Genomic DNA, 13319 nt, shown 5'->3' with positions numbered 1-13319 from the left:
CCCCTCCCCCTGCTCACAAGCGTGCATGCTCCTGGGCTCTCTCTCTCCAATCAATCAATCAATCAATCAATCAATCTTTAAAGGAAAAAAAAAGAAAAAGAAAAATGTAAAGAGAAAGGACAAACTGGAGAATTATTTGCCTCATGTATATCAGGCTAGGGGTTAAAATCTTTTACATATAAAAAAGCTCTTTCAAACCATTAGAAGAAGATGAACATTATAGTAGCAAGGATATGAATGAGAAATTTTTAAAAAGCAATATCCGAGAGCATGTAAAGACGTCCAGCCTCTCTGCTCAGGTCATGACCCCAGGGTCCTGGGATCGAGCCCCACATCGGGCTCTCTGGTCAGCAGGGAGCCTGCTCCCCCTCTCTCTCTGCCTGTCTCTCTGCCTACTTGTGATCTCTGTCTGTCAAATAAATAAATAAAATCTTAAAAAAAAAAAAGATGTCCAGCCTTGATGCTGATTAAATTCTAATTGGAACCATGATGCTTCTAAGGACCAGATTTGGTTTTATAAATTAAAAGCCTTAAAAATGGCCATATTCTTTGATCTAGAGCTCTCATTTCTAGGAATTTATCCTCAGTAAATAATTTAAATGTGCAGAAAGACTGACCTACCAGGTTGTTCACTTAAGTATTATTTATAACAAAGGGAAAAACCCGAGTCAGCCAACTGTTTAACTGTGTAGGTGGTTACAGCTTTGGGGTGCAGCGCTAGGGGTCTCCTTTAAGGAAGGAACTTGTCCTTCAGCTGCATGGTGTGCTAGAGTTGACAGATTCTAGCCAGGGGGATTTTTGCTCATTTGTGGGACTCCTTTAGCCCGAAGTCTCGCTCCTGATCTCCCCACTGGGCTGGCTGACCCTCTGCCAGGTGCATGGCAGTCTGGGATTCCCTCTGGCCAATGCTTCCTCACCATTTTATGTTTCCAGGTGTCACGCCCAGTAAACCTCTGTGCTCCTAACTCCATCTCAGTGTCTGCTTCCCACAGAGCCCAGTCAGTGGGTCAGAGATCAGTTACTGTCTGATCGGAGAAGCAGAACCACTAAGGGTGACATGGAAGAAGAGATTTATTGTGGGAGCAGGGAATCAGTGGAAGGGTAACCACTGGGCAAGGTGGTGGCTTTTCTGATTCTGGTGTTGGGTGTGAAGTCAGCAGGGTCAGCAGTTGGGAAGGAAAGATACATATATATGACATGCGGAAATGCAAAGATGAACGGGGGGCCGTGAGGACAGCATGGAACTTACAAGGACAAACCGGAATCTGCATGTGTTACTGCCTCCAACCTTCATGATTGTGGGTAACTGGCAGGATTTGGAGGAACTAAAGGCCACCCAGTGGCTGGGGCTGCTGCAGGCCTGGCTTCCAAGTATGTGACTGGCAGTGGTACCATATGCTGACCTTCAGAGCGTACAAATGGCTGTCTCTTCACTTCCAGTTGTCAAAGCTTGCCCACATCTTGCTCATGACCAATGAGGGAAGGGAATTAGAAATGGAATCCCAGCTTAGCTAACTGGAAGCAGAATGAAGCCACCACAATGGGACTGGTGAAAATTAATATGATACATTCATAAAACAAGATGGTATTTATCTGCTTAAAATGATGTTGTAGAGAGTACTTATTTTTTTTTAAAGATTTTATTTATTTATTTGACAGAGAGAGATCACAAGTAGGCAGAGAAGCAGGCAGAGAGAGGAGGAAACAGGCTCCCTGCTGAGTAGAGAGCCCGATGCGGGGCTCGATCCCAGGACCCTGAGATCATGATCTGAGTCGAAGGCAGAGGCTTTAACCCACTGAGCCACCCAGGCGCCCCTAGAGAATATTTATTGTCATTGACAGACAGTATGTAGAGCATGACTCATATGAGAGCATGTGTAAAAATCGATATAAACACATAAAGACAATTGTTCTAAGAGATTAAACCTTTAAAAACCCCAAAGTCTCATTGGGTCCTCTCCTCTCCTTTAAACTCTTAAATAATTTCACACAATTTATGATGTCTAAGTATTTTTGTATTGTTTTAGAATGATCTCTCTTTTTTAAAAAAATTAAAAATATTTATTTATTTATTTGAGAGAGAGAGAGCAGGGGGAGGAGCAGAGGGAGAGGGACAGACTCCCTGTTGAGCATGGAGCCCAATGCAGGGCTCAATCTCATGACCTTGAGATCATGACCTGAGCTACAATCAAGAGACATACAAATGGCTAACAGATACATGAAAAAATGTTCATCATCATTACCCATCAGAAAGATTCAAATCGAAACCACATTAGATACCACATTATACCAGTTGGAATGGCCAAAATGAACAGGACAGGAAACAACTAGTGTTGGAGAGGATGTGGAGAAAGGGGAACCCTCTTACACTATTGTTGGGAATGCAAGTTGGTGCAGCCAGTGGAAAACAGTGTGGAGATTCCTTAAGAAACTAAAAATAGAGCTACCCTATGACCCTGCAATTGCACTACTGGGTATTTACTCCAAAAATACAGAGGTAGGGAAAAGAAGGGCCACCTGTACCCCAATGTTCACAGCAGCAATGGCCACGGTTGCCAAACTGTGGGAAGAGCCAAGATGCCCTTCAACAGATGAATGGATAAAGAAGATATGGTCCATATATACAATGGAGTATTATGCCCCCATCAGAAATGATGAACACCCAACTTTTGTATCAACATGGTTGGGACTGGAGGAGATTATGCTGAGTGAAATAAGTCAAGCAGAGAGAGTCAATTATCATATGGTTTCACTTACTTGTGGAGCATAAGGAATAACACCGAGGACATTGGGTGAAGGACAGGAGAAGTGAGTTGACGTAAATCGGAGGGGGAGATGAACCATGAGAGACTGTGGACTCTGAGAAATAAACCGAAGGTTTGGGAGGGGAGAGGGGTGATGTTTTGGGAGAGCCTGGTGCTGGGTATTAAGGAGGGCACATATTGCATGGAGCACTGGGTGTGGTGCATAAACAATGAATCTTGGAACACTGAAGAAATAAAAATTAAAAAAAAAAAGAACCAAATACTTAATGCACTGAGCTACCTAGGTACCCCTTGAAATTTCTCTTTCAGTGATGACCAAAGTTTTCTAGTAGCATTGCTCTAAACTACACTATTTGAAATGTTATATATATATATTCTTTACTAAATTGTAAGTATAAAGTCATAATAGTTACAATTACTTCTCACTGGACGAAGCCCTCCACAAGCATCATGTCATTTAATTCTTACACTAAACCTGTGAGCTAGGTATTTTTATTAACTCCACGTTATGGATGTGAAGTCCTATTCTCAAGGTCATGTATCTAGTAAGTCATGAAATCCATGGTTCTTGCCCTTAAATCATTAAGCCATTAGTCTATTGAGAAATTGTTGGTTTCCAGTCACATAGGCATCTCTTTGCATTAAACATCCTCCTTGATTTTCTTCCAATTTTATGTGCGAAATCTCCTAATTCTCCCTCAGGGTATACTCATTTGATATCGATAAGGTTCAGGGCAGGCTGCCCCCAAATATGCCACTTGGGCATATTAATTATTTTGAATTGAAGTTATTTAAGAAACAGCCGGTGCCAGAAGGACACCCGTGTCCTCCTCTATCCCCAGAGAGCAGGAGGGAATTCCCTGCCCTGTACCTGGAGGAAAGAGGCGTCCTTATCGCCAGACATGGGGCGACAAGGCTGTAGAAACATTCTTATTACTTCTTCATGAATTGGCTTACCCCAAGCCCAAACCACTTTGTGTAGTATAAGTCAACAAACCTATTATTTCTTTGTCTGAAAAGAACCACACTGCCTGTTTTGGTCATTTCTTTGAATCTCATATTATCATATGATCTCTTGCATGTATAAAATTACATTTGTTTTTCTCCTATTAATCTATTTTACGTCAACTTAATTATTAGACCAAAGAACTTAGAAACGAAGAAAGGAAAAGCTGTCCTCCCCTACAGTACTTAAAAAGAGACCTGCTTGTCCCTTCCCAGCACAAGTTGTGTGACACTGAAATCTTCACTTCTTATCGAAACCCCTACCAATCTCGCTCCTGACCCTGAGCAGTATTTTCAGACTCCGTCTCAAGCAAATGATTACTTCATTAACTATTAATATTCATTAACACTGACAAGCCAAGCAGATATAACATAGATTAGCAAACCAAGCCCACTCTCATAGAGCTCCTATTCTGGAAGACAATACCGAAAGTAAATATACACAAAAAGTGAAGTTCAAATACAGATTAAGTGCTGAAAGAAAGAAAAGCAGGGTGACTTTATAGGCAGTGACTGAGACTGGGGAGGGGCCAGTTTAGATAAGATGGTTGGTGAAGGAGCTGCTATTTGAGGTGGGACCTGAAGGTTGAGATCAAGTCTGCCATGCAGTGGTCAGCAGGAAAAACATTCCAGCCAGAAAGAATAGCAAGTACAAAGGTCCTGAGGTGGGAACAGAAAGTATTCAGTAAGTGAGGCGAGAGAGTTAAAAGATATATTGAAAGAGGTGGAGACTTTATTACATAGGTCAGTATAAATTTTGGGTTTTATTCTAGGAAGCACAGGAAGGCATCGGAAAGTTTTAAATGGGGGCAATTTATGACATTTTGTAAAATTTAAATTTGTCACTTTGGTTGCTGTGTGGAGAATGGATTAGGAGGGAGTGGAGTAGAAGTAGGGTTTGACAGTTCCTTAGTACTTAAACAGAATTGCCATATGACCCAGCAGTTCCAACCCTAGGTAATATTGACCTTAAAAATAAAAATTTATAGATGGTGCCTGGCTGGCTCAGTTGGTAGAGCATGTGACTCTTGATCTCAGGGTTATGAGTTCAAGCCCCAGGTTGGGTGTGGGAGGATTACTTAAATAAACAAATAGATCTTCAAATACTGAAAGTTTATTTTATCAGCAAAAATGGGTTTATTCGGGAATAGGAGGGAATTACCATTCAGGACAAGCAAGCTCTGGCCAAAAACATAGACCAGTCCAACAAACAGAGGAGCAGAAGAATGTTATTTTTATAGAGGAGGAGGGAGGAAGCTGGGTGGGGTTGTTCTCTCGGGAGGTCGCTTGGAGAAAAGCGGGAGGTCGGGGTGGTGGCAGTTCCTCACTCACTAAGTCGCAGGGATGGTTGATGTCTCACAGGAGATGCACTGTCCATCTTTTCCTGTTGGGGACTGTAGCTGATGATTCTTTCCCGGTGAAAGTTCTTCTATTGGGGTCTGTAATTAACGGTCCTTCCTGTGATTGATGGTTTGTGGTATGGTGTGAAAGCCCCCCCTTCTAGTCTCCCAGCTTCAACGGTGAGAAGTGTGGATACAGGCCACAACAGGGACGACCTTGAAGACACAAGGCTGAGTGAAAGGAGCCATCCTGAAAAGGCTAGAGATTGTATAATTCCTTCTAGAATAGGTAAATGCATAGGGACAGGGAAGCAGAGTCATGGCTGGGGGCAGGAGGGAATTTTTTTTTTTTTTGTAAGATTTTATTTATCCGATTGAGACAGAGCAGGAGCATGGGGAGGAGCAGCGGGAGAAGCTGACTCCCCACGGAGCGGGGAGCCCGACTTGGGACTTGATTCCAGGACCCACAAACTATGACCTGAGCTGAAGGCAAACACTTAAACTGAGGCATCCAGGTGCCCCTAGGGAATTGGTTTTGACTGCTTCATTGATATGAGGTTTCCATTTCCATTCCATCATTCCACGATGAGAAAAGTTCTGAAACTAGTTAGTGGTGGTTACACAACATTGCAAATGCATGTAATGCCATTGAATTGTCAACTTTAATGTGGTTAAAATGGCAAATTGACTGTTATGTGTATTTTACCACCATCACAGTTATGATAATGATGATGATGAATTACCCCAAATTTTATGAAAAATGCAGCTTCCCAGGTCTTCTCTAGAGCTGATGATTTCCACGGTCTGGGGACTCTTAGGGACATGTCATTAAGAAAAAGAAGAAAAGAGTGGAAGTAGGAAGACCAGGTAGGCAGTGGGGTGGCTTAGACTAGGAGAGGACAATAGAGGTTAAATTGAGAAATGCATGGGATGGGGTGCCTTGCTGTCTCAGTTGGTAGAACGTGCAACTCTTCATCTCAGGGTCATGAGCTCGTATCCCATGTTCAGTGTAGGGGTTACTTAAAAATAAAAAAAGGAGAAAGGCATGGGACCTATTTTGAGGGTACAGTCCACAAAACATGCTCAAGGTTTGAATGGGAGGTAATAAGGTAAAAGGAGATTCTAAGATGGCTCATAGGTTTTTGGCTTGAGCATCCGGTTGGAGGATGGTGCCATTTATAAAGCTCAGAGATCCTAGGGAGGAAATACATTTGGAAAATAAAGAGTTTTGTGCAAAGCGTATCTTTTCTTGGAGAGAGAGCCTGTGGCAGAGACAGCTAGATGTCTCTTATCTCCCATCCATTCTCCCTTTCTTTAATCACAGAAAGCTGATTTTATTTGGAGTAGCAGAGTGCTTAGCTAAGTTTCCTTTGCGGTTAAGGATGGCCAATGAGCTATATAAGCAGGTCTTTAAAGCTCTTTATAGAGGGATATTCAGGGGGAGAGAACATCCCACTCGTCTCTTTCTCTTCTGCCTGCTTAGGGTATGAGTGCCATAGCCATAATGTGAACTTGAACAACCTTCACCTTGAGGTTTGATGTTACGTGCCAAGAATCAGAGAAGGTGCTTGAATCCCAAATAACTTTGTGGAGGTGCCATATCATCTCCAGCCTTTTAGGTCCGAGAATAAACCCTAAATTGTTTAATCATGGCAATTGGATCTCTTACTAGAAGCTGAATACAGTTTCATTTTGATACTATGCCAATTATATATATATATATATATATATATATATATATATATATATATATATTTCCCTTGAGTTTCCAAAGTCCGTTCCTCAATTCCCATCCTCCTTGAAGGCACACATCAAAGGAGTGCCTAAAACTAGTTTATTCCTAGCATGTAAATCCAGTGGATTAAAAAAATATTTTCTGAACCTGCTTTGGGTCCAATTATCCCTAACCAACATGTGTCAGCAATATAAAACAAGCATTTGTATTTTTAATGTGTCATTTTTGTGCAGTCTCCTAAGTTTGGACATTTTAAGCATTATGCTTTGGACATCAGTGAAAAGTGATAACATTGAAGAGGTTGATTTCAGTTCTCAGGGTACCAAGCATTTTACTGGTTTCTGTCCCACAGCTGAGAACATAAGTCCTTCAGTGCATGTGGAAACATTGTTGAGTTCTCTAGATAGACGCCTCACCCTCATAACGGAGAGTCTGGTACGGACTGGACATTGAGTTATTATTTTTTTGAACCTTTAAAAATAGCCATTTGAAAAATGATAAGGGATACATGTATTTACTTTGATGGAGGACCCCCGAGAAACCGTTGATGCTGATGACTTCTGAGCAGTGGGAATGGAGGTCAGGGAAGGGGACACCAGAGGACACCTTTAAAAACATTTTTTTACTACCATGGGTTTCATAGTGAGTGGTGAAGAGTGACAATTCTAGAACCCAGGCTGTGATGGTTCAAATCCCATTTTACCACTTAGTAATCCCATTTTACACTTAGTGGCTCAGTGTCCCTCGGAAAGTTTATAATATTTATCAAACACTTATATTACGATTAACGTGTGCCAAACACAGTTCTGAGCACTTTTTAATTTATTATTATTAAAGTATAAATGACATACAATGTTACATTAGTTTCAGGTGTACAACATAGTTATTCAACAGGTCTCTAGGTTATCCTCTAGGTTATCCTGTGCTCATAAACATAGCTACTATCTGTCAACTGTACATTATTTTGAAACCATTGACTACTTCCCTATGGTGTACCTTTCTGGGAAGCCTGTATCTACCACTCCTCTTCATCCATTTTGCCATCCTGGCCCCCTCCTCCCCTCTGGCAGCTGGCAATTTTGGGTTAGTTTTCCGTTTCTGATAACTTTTAGGAGGCACTGTAGGTGGCGATTAAGCATGTGGATTCTAGAACCAGACTCCCTGGGTTCACCTCTGTGACTCTAGGAAATCTACTTAACCTCTCTAGGACTCAGTTTCTTCATCTGTGAAGTGGGGGTGATAATAGCACCTACCTCACACAGTTATGCTATGAAACTGCCCTACCCTGCTGATGTCACTCCATCTTGGTCGGGTCAGTATTCTAGACCATTTCTGGAGGAGGGTCTAGAGCAGGAATCGGCAAGCTTTATCTGAAAAGAAACAGATAGTAAATATTTTTGGCTGTGTGGGCTGTAAAGTTTCTACCACAGCTACTCAGCTGTGCCGCTGTGGTGCAAAGCCCCTACAGACAAAATGCAAATGAATGAGCACTGATGTTCCAGTCAAACTGTATTTATACAGTGGCAGGTAGCTTGGGCCCACCAAGCACAGGCTGACGTGACGAAGACACTGTAAAAATTAATAAAGGGAAACCTTGATATAGTCAAGAGGTTGTAGAAAGGGGAGCCATCCATACCACTTAATGTCAACTACAGGTAGAATGGTCAGTGGAAGACCCCAGTAGAAGAATATCCCCTTAAGAATGGTCCACTTCAGGCCCCAACAGGGAAAAGGTGCATACTGCATCTCCTATAAGAAATGGATCCCCCGGGACGCCTGAGTGGCTCAGTTGGTTAAGCAGCTGCCTTCGGCTCAGGTCATGATCCCGGCGTCCTGGGATCGAGTCCCACATCGGGCTCCTTGCTTGGCAGGGAGCCTGCCTCTCCCTCTGCCTCTGCCTGCCACTCTGTCTGCCTGTGCTCACTCTCGCTTCTCTCTCTATGACAAATAAATAAATAAAATCTTTAAAAAAAAAAAAAAAAAAAAGAAATGGATCCCCCCTGGGATTCAGCCAATGAGAAAAATTCTTGGCTTTTCTCCATTGGAATTTATTTTAAAAGAACCCCTGCCAGGGGCACCTGGGAGGTTCAGTCAGTTAAGCATCCTACTCTTGATTTCAGCTCAGGTCTTGATCTCAGAGTTGAGAGTTCAACCCCTGTGTTGGGCTCCATGCTGGGTGTGGAGCCTGCTTAAACCACGACAACCACCACCTGCCAGCTTCCTCCTCCTTCTCCATAAAACAATGTTTCTGTCCTTTGCTTGCTGGACTTACCTGTGGTCTTGCTGTGGCTTGTTTGTCCCCAGTTGTAATTCTTTATTATCCCCCAATAAACCCATTTTTGGTGGTAAAATAACTACAGTTGTTTTTTTTTAAAGATTTTATTTATTTATTTGACAGAGAGATAGAGATTACAAGTAAGCAAAGATGCAGATGGAGGGAGAAAGGGAAGCAGGTTCCCTGCTGAGCAAGGAGCCTGATGTGGGGCTTGATCCCAGGACCCTGAGACCATGACCTGAGCCGAAGGCAGAGGCTTAACCCACTGAGCCACCCAGGCGTCCCAAAATAACTGACAGTTTTATTTTCAAGGTGAACATTATTACCATTCTCTCCCTTTTGTGCTCGTTCTGTGAGATCCCGCTCACGGATCTAGAGACGCCCCCTAGTGGACGCATCTCAGACTGGGAAGTCGAACCACCGCATAAACGCTCCACACTGCCCTGAGTGGGTCCAACAATTCGACTGTATAAAATGCGGGCTTGCATACTGTAGAGTTAATGAGATAACTTGGATTAACCTTCTGTGATGATGGGAGCCAACTGGCAATCATGTCCTACCTGAATTTGCAGTAGTAGGGGTCACGTGTTCACAAAACTTTACTGTACTTACATCTCTGGGGGAAATGCTTAACTCTTTATATTATTTTAATATAAAGGAAACAACAGTGCCATGGCACTTTTATTCATTAATTCTAGGTCCAATGACCTGCCGGGATGCAAAGATGAAAGTTACAATCTTAACCCTTAAGGACCCCAGGAAACAAGCAATTGATATGCAGTGTTACCTGTGTCACTGTGAAGTCCTTTTTGACAATTGGAGCTAGCAAAGACTGAGAAACAAAACAAAAGATACAATGGATGCTTGTTAAGAGGTAATGAGAAATCTACTATGTAGATTTCTTTTTTTTTTTAAGATTTTATTTATTTATTTATTTGACAGAGAGAGAGTTCACAAGCAGGCAGAGAGAGAGGAAGGGAAGCAGGCTCCCTGCTGAGCAGAGAGCCTGATGCGGGGCTCGATCCCAGGACCCTGAGATCATGATCTGAGCCGAAGACAGAGGCTTAACCCACTGAGCCACCCAGGCGCCCCACTATATAGATTTCTGACGTCTAGTCAATTTTATACAGTTTGGCTAAATTAACCCTTTGTCGGGCGCCTGGGTGGCTCAGTTGGTTGAGCGACTGCCTTCGGCTCAGGTCATGATCCCGGACTTCCAGGATCGAGTCCCGCATCGGGCTCCCAGCTCCTTAGGGAGTCCGCTTCTCCCTCTGACCTTCTCCTCTCTCATGCTCTCTCTCACTCATTCTCTCTCAAATAGATAAATAAAATCTTTAAAAAAAAAATAAATTAACCCTTTGTTGTTATCTCCATCTGGCCTCTGTTTTCTGCTCTGTGCTCTTCCTTGGAACTTGATGTCTTGCCTGGGGGTGGGTGCATGCAGGTGGGGAGAGCTTCCTCCTTATTTCCCATTGCTTCTTGGGCAAGGTGCCCCAAAGTGAGCTCAACACAAGTGCATCCCAAGCCTTGGCCCTCAGGAGCCAGTGAGAACTCAAATACCGTCACCATCTCCGTTTGCCTGTATTTCCTGCCCAAGACCAGCTGCGCCCGGGGGAGGCTCCTAGAAATTCCTTTTTTTTTTTTTAAGATTTTACTTATTTATTGACAGACAGAGAGCACAAGCAGGCAGAGGCAGGCAGAGAGAGAGGGGGGAAGCAGTCTCCCTGCTGAGCAGAGAGCCTGATGTGGGGCTTCCAGGACCTGAGCCGAAGGCAGAGGCTTAACCCACTGAGCCATCCAGGCGCCCTCCTCCTAAAAATTCTTGATGGGGCACCACTCTTGCTATTATACTTCCACCCGCGTGAAGACCACACCTCCTGTGCAGTTACTGGGACAAGTCACCTCCCACTGTCTGTTCTTCATGACTCTCAGTCCATCCTGGGTCCTCAGCCTGCGGGACCCTCCATCTGCCATCAGCAATGCCCAGCTGATTCTTTCCTCCTTCCGTTGTCAGGGGCTACTGGTCCCTTCTTCCAACATTATGCTAGTGTGGGTTAACATATAGCTATTTTAACTTATTTTCCTCATTGAAAATTTCAGCTGCATTAATGCTTCTTGTAAAAATGGAAAACAATTCAGAAGCGTGTATAGGAAAAAGTGAGAGCCCTTCCTTCCCTCCGCTCATCCTGGTCCCTGGAGATGACCACCGTGAATAGTTTTGCGTTCATCCTTCTGGAAGTCTTTTTCAAAATGCAATACAGACTAATGGATTTTTAATACAAATGTGCATGATTTATAGAAAATGGTGGATTAAGGGGATCACAGCTCTGGGAATGGGGCTGATTCCTTCTGTATCTTGTATGATTAGGCAGCATGAGAACATGACCAAAGTTGTTAAAACTTCACTCCTTCTGGGCTTCCTGGGAACCCCTTTCTGGCTGCTCCTTTTTGTTTCCTTTGGGATCCTCTCTCATCTGCCCCTTCCCTAAAGGCTGGTGTTCTTCGGGGCTCTGGTTGATGGATCACAGGATATATCTTCCTTCTTCAGACTTGCAAACCCTTACGTGCTACTGAAATGTGTGCAGAGTTAAGGCTGAGCAGGAACCAATCGTTACCGGAAGTCAAAGTAGGATGTACTAGCAAATTCTTTTAAAAAAAAGAGTGTAAAGGACAGGGGCTATTGAATTCGTTTGTTTAAGATTTTATTTATTTATATGACAGAGACAGAGAGAGATCACAAGTAGGCAGAGAGACAGACAGAGAGAGAGGAGGAAGCAGGTTCTCCGCCGAGCAGAGAGCCCGATGTGGAGTTCGATCCCAGGACCCTGAGATCATGACCCAAGCTGAAGACCGTTGATTAACCCACAGAGCCACCCAGGCGCCCTGTTTTTGTTTTTGTTTTTGTTTTTAAACTTTTTTGGTTAGGTGAGAAAAATGCATAAAGCAAGTAGAAAGCACAAGGAATTGCCAGAAAGCAAACACCCACCTAAGTAACCACCACCCAGGTGAAGAGCTACCACACGACCAGCCCCCCAGGAGCCCCCGGTGCTTCCTCACCTTCAAAACCCTTTCCTCCCCGCCCCCTCTTCCCAGCAAAGGAAACTATGTTCTTGAGTTTTTGGTAACCTCTCCATTGCTTTTCTTCCTGTGTGTGTCCCCTTAGAGCGCATCGCCAGACCATGCCATTGGCTTTTGCCTGGTTTTCAGCTTTATGTAGATTTATTCAAAATACTTTCTAGTTGGACCGTTTTCTTTCACTTAACTTTAGTGACATTCACGCACGTTATTGCGGCAGGGGTGGGGGGTGTTTGGGCATTCTCACTGTTCTCTGGCCTTCCTTCCCATGGTGTGAATCAGCCACACTTGTTGTTGTTGTAGCCCATTCCACTGTAGAAGGACGCAGGGCTCGTTTCCAGTGTTTGGCTTCAGGAATACGCAGAACTGCTTTTATGAGAGCCCTTGAGGTTGTCGGGAAAACAGGCAGGGTTGCGCGATGGAGAGGTTCCGCCTCTCCAGGCAGCTCTGTGAGGACCCAGGGCTGGTACCTCACTACCCATGCTGACAGCCCCACGCGGGGGGGCTCTCAGACAGTCTTCCTTTCTGCAGCATCCTGTGCCTCGCTCCGAGGCCAAGGAGAAACGGGACATCGGTGTTCTCATACAGCAGTGGAAAACCTATGAGGTGCTCTTTGGACACAGGAATAGGGTGCATTGTAGGAGGCTCCGAGGCATTGACATTTGGGCATAAGAAGGAATGTTCCAGATGTGAATCCACTCTGCCAAGATTTTCCCCAGACCTGTGACTAATGAGTGGGGAAGGGCTCTCGTCAGAGCGTCTGGGCGTTTCTTGTTGGCTGGGGGATAGGCAGCGATGGGTTTCCACTGGCCCCACTGGAGTGAAAGGGCTTGCCCTCTTCCCACCTGCAGCAGAGGTGATTCACACAGATGGCCTTGGAACGAAGCACTCACAGTCCATGAGGATCCACAGTGACTGGCGGTGCTTTTGCAGGGCCTGGAAGAGCCCCACGGTGGGCGAGAACCAGGTCTGACCCCATGCATTGGCGAAATAAAGCAGACTTCCCTTCCCTGCCCTCTCTGTTCCAACGGAGATTGCCTCAGGAGCTTCCCAGTATCCTTCCCAGTATCCATCCAAATGATGGAACCAATGTTGATTAAATGCTTGTTATGGGAGCGCCTGGG

This window comes from Lutra lutra, chromosome 18 (genome assembly GCF_902655055.1).
Source record: "Lutra lutra chromosome 18, mLutLut1.2, whole genome shotgun sequence".
Lineage (NCBI taxonomy): Eukaryota > Metazoa > Chordata > Mammalia > Carnivora > Mustelidae > Lutra > Lutra lutra.
This window is presented reverse-complemented; position numbering follows the sequence as displayed.